Genomic DNA, 4,293 nt, shown 5'->3' on the forward strand with positions numbered 1-4,293 from the left:
GATTCCTAGGATCGGATCTTGACACAGCCACTACTACAAGAAATTGTTTAATTATTGACGCAAAAAATCGATGACTAAACTTTTCGTTGATAATTTTCGACGGTTTGTCGTCGATAAAATGAAAAAGAAATTTTTAAAAATAAAATATTAAAATCGACGACCATATCGTCTATTATTTTAGCAACCTTTTAACACTTTAATTTTATCGTCACATTATCGATAAAGTGGTGGGTGATTTTTTTTTTAAAATCGACGAATTAGTTGTCTATTTTAATAATTATAATGTCGAAAGCTTTTACCGTCGATAAATTTAGACGATTGAGATTTCTTTCTGAAACTAAATGGACGATATAAATTTATTATATAAAATAAAAGGTTGAAATGTTGATTTTTATTTTAATTAAAATCGACAAAACTACCATCCATTTTATCCAACAAAAAATCATACCCGCGTTCACTTTCTGCGTCTACAGCGTCAATCAATTTCTCCAAAATTAATCCCAAACCTTCATAGATTCAAAACTTACGCTACTTAACCCCAAAAATTAACCTCAAAATCTCAGTGAGGCTGCTTCTTCTTCTCCAACGCCCGAGAATAGAGGCCAGAGATAGAGTCACTGTCACGGAGAGAGGCAGAGAGCCGCCGGAGAGTAGAGCCTCTCCTCCTCTTCTTCTCCATCTTCTCCCCCGCCGAGCCTGCCGCTACGCCATCCTCTTCATGTAAGTTCCTCTCTCTCGCGCTCTCTCTCTATCACTCTATCACATTGTGATTTGTAAATCTGCATGTAAGTTCTTCTTTCACATATTCATTGTTGCAACATCTTAGCCGGTCGCCATCGCTACGAGCCCGTCACCGTCGCCATCGCAGCTCCTTGTAAGTTCCTCTCTGTCTCTCTCTTATTATTATATTTATTTTTTCAGTTTTTGTATCTACTATTTACATCATGAAATTCTGAATTTGCTTTTGTGAATAACAATCGCATCAATATTACTGAAACCTAATTAGCATAATCAATTCTTCTTGATTTGGAGATTTGATTTACCTATTGAATTTTTATTTTTTTTGCTGGTCACTCTGGTTTGGTACTCTGGTTTGGTAGGATTCCTATTTGATTTGACATTTATTTTGATGAATTTATGCTCTGGATTTACCAGCTTTGATTATAAAGACAATGTTTTTTCCTTTTTTATTTTATCAGAACTAATGTTTGTGTTTTTGGTATTCTTCTCTTCTTTTGATTGAGTTGGTGCCTTGGCAGTTCCTTTGTTAAGGTCTTAGGGATGTGAAATCATGTTAGCATATGGATTGAGTTGGTGGCTTGATGGTTTCTTCTTTTTTTTTCTCAGTGGTTAACATATGGATATTGCAGAGGTCAAGCTAAGGAAGTATCTAAAAAAAAGCCTTATATTTTTGTCAAATGCATGCTTTAAGGTTATTAGTGTTTCTGCTTATTGAAAAAATAATCACATAGCATAAGATATAAGCTTTTCTGGCACTAAGTGTGTTTAGAAGTTTATCAAGTATATATATTTCAGGTTCTGCCTCTTTTGAGTGATGAATATCTTAAATATAATGTATACATAACAGTGTGACTGTGCGGTTAAATTTGTTATAGCTACTCCAGTACAAAATGCCCAGAAGGCCAAGAACACTTTGCCAGTGGCCCAGAACTTTGCCATTTACATTCTTCCCTTTTGCTTGTGCTCTAGCTCGAATGGCCTCTCCTTCTATGCCCAAACGGCAACAGCAACACTCCAAATTTGATGAAAAGCCTACACCTGTTAGTAAAAGTTCCTTTCATTGAAAAAAATAATTATAAATTGTGATCAAGAATGTAAATGTATGTTTTGAAGTGCCTTATATTTGTAAGTGAGCTGATGTTTTGTATTGTGTATTCCTATTTCTAACCCAATTCTTATAGTTAAGTTCTCATTAAAGGAGAAAGCCAAGGATGAGGAGTTTGAAGTAAGATATCTTTTTATACAAATATTTATCTCCAGTGTTGTGTCTAGTCAGTAAATTAAACATGGTCTCTGTTGTGTCTGGAGGATGAATTTTTCCACAAGGTATTGAAGAAAAGAAGAACCAACATGAAAGACACAGTGGAAACGAAAAGATAAGTTTTTAGATACTTGAACATGACAAAATTATTATTATGCACCTTGTCTTTAAACATGTATCATTTTTTGCATTTGATTACTGATTATTTTCCATCATACAGTTGTGCTCATCATCCTTCTGTTTTCCATTGCGAGCTCAGCAGCTTGCACCTCCCGAGGCAAGTCTTTAATTGTTCTAAACTCTTATTGTATCATGGCAGTTACTATTTTTTGGTCAATTTCTTAAAGTTACTCTAAAAACATTCTAAAGTCCCACCACTTTTGTGTCTGGTAGAAATTCATACTATAGTTGCTTACTTCTTTGGATATTGGTTATTCTTGTCATTTTGCAGAGTTGTTGTGTTTATGTAACATCTATTTCCTCAATGATTCTAAACCATATATTTATGTTCATATACGCATTGCAGCTACAGAATTACAGGCCAATGGGATTAAGCAAAATTCCAGTATTTGATCCTCATTTCATGTTTTTCCATTCTACTCAACCTCCACATTTACATGAATTCTGTCAAACAGATCAAGCTTTTAAGGGAATTGCCTTCAGATTAAAGACATAAAGCAGCGGACTTCTGTACAATGTGGTATGCATGACACTATTTTTTTGTACTCTTTAAAATTGATACACCATTTTTGTTTTAAGAGACATTTACTTTATCCAAGTCTCTACATTTTTATACACACATATACAATGTTAGTTGCTCGCTAATAATCTAAAGTTTATGAAAATATCTAACCAAATATTAATAATAAAAGGATAAAAAAAGTAGAGGCTATAATTAAAGGAGAAATTTTGGAGAAGAAACAAACACTGAACTTGGAACCATTTGTCCCTCTATTTTGTTAAGTATTGAAAACTTTTTTTTATATTATTTGCAGCAAAGATTATGCCAATTATTAAGAATGAGCATTTACTTTTAAGCGCCCTCCTCATAGCTAAATCATTGGCATTGGAGGTATGTTCACATAGATCATTTCTAAACATTTCAGCTACTTTATACAACATTTGATTTTATCATTTATGTGAACAAGGCATGTTCCTCCATGTCAATTTTGGCATGATTAATCTAAACAAAATTTGTGTTATACAAGGGGGTTTCTCTTTTTATGGAGAAAATGTTCTCAGAGTGGCTTGCAGTAATCATATCAGCTACCCTTTTAGGTATCATTGCTGAGGTGACGATAGTGAAGCAAATGTATCATTTGAGAAAGCAACAGATGATAGTGAAGCAAGTTCTAAATGGTTATCTAAGGATGATGACGATCAAGGTGACAAGGTTGCTGCCTTCCCTGTTTTGAATGAATTCATGTCTGACTCTGACAAATTCTTGTTTATTTTGCTTTGAATATTTTGTATTATTAGTGGATTGTAATTTAAAAGAATATAAGTCCGAGTTTAGTTATTTATTTTGTCTTGAGTCTTTATGTTATAGGATTATTTATTATTTTGATAAATTTGTAAACTCATTATGTAATATTTAGTATAAATTATATTTAAAAGTTTATTTGTCTTGTTATCTAATATTTTGTATAAATTTTATTTTGATATTTAAAATTTTATTTGCATTAATTTTTTACTATTTTTTAAATAGAAAAAATAATTAAAAAATGTGGCTATTAAAATCGATGGTAAAGTTGTCGCTTTTTAAATTTAAAATAGACAAAAAAAAATAATAAAGACAACGAACTTGTCGGTATTTTAATAATTAAATCGACGACTCTTTTGTCAATTTTATTGAATCAGATATCGACGGAAACGGTGTCGATTTTGTATAATAATATCGACAGCAAAACTGTCGATTTTATTAAATGGGTAAAATTCTCAAACTCATATTATAGGCGAGAAGATTGTCGATTTTAATGTATTATTATCGACAGCTTAAGCCGTCGATTTTATTAGAATTTTGAAAAATCGAAAAGCTTAATAGCGATCTTATCTACCGTCGATTTTGCCGTCGATTTTAACGGTGTTTCTTATAGTACTTCAGAATTATACCATAGAAGTTTTTGAACTCAGATCTAATGATTCCAAACTTACCATTTCCGTCAATGACTCAGGAGCAACGCAACCCTTTAAACTGGTCGATCCCAACAGAAAGCTCCCTCAATCCCTCCATTTTCACGAAAATCTCACTCGATAACTTACCAAAGAATCTGTTCGACGATATATCGAAC

At 32.5% G+C, this 4,293-nt stretch overlaps 1 long non-coding RNA gene across 6 annotated transcripts; it reads left to right on the top strand.

Moving 5' to 3' along the window:
- The first annotated feature begins 438 nt into the window (after positions 1 to 438).
- Positions 439 to 3,635, top strand: LOC107614424 (uncharacterized). Of its 6 annotated transcripts, none has more exons than XR_015896038.1 (8): positions 440 to 720; positions 827 to 874; positions 1,617 to 1,781; positions 1,940 to 1,966; positions 2,050 to 2,279; positions 2,529 to 2,702; positions 2,998 to 3,074; positions 3,281 to 3,635. It is a non-coding gene; the product is annotated as an uncharacterized LOC107614424 (long non-coding RNA). The 6 variants fall into 6 exon arrangements; XR_001614427.3 differs by having other exon boundaries at positions 441 to 720; positions 1,923 to 1,966; XR_015896036.1 differs by having other exon boundaries at positions 439 to 720; positions 1,589 to 1,966.
- Positions 3,636 to 4,293: the final 658 nt, after the last annotated feature.

Source organism: Arachis ipaensis, chromosome B8 (genome assembly GCF_059453495.1).
Source record: "Arachis ipaensis isolate K30076 ecotype BB chromosome B8, ASM5945349v1, whole genome shotgun sequence".
NCBI classification, from domain to species: domain Eukaryota; kingdom Viridiplantae; phylum Streptophyta; class Magnoliopsida; order Fabales; family Fabaceae; genus Arachis; species Arachis ipaensis.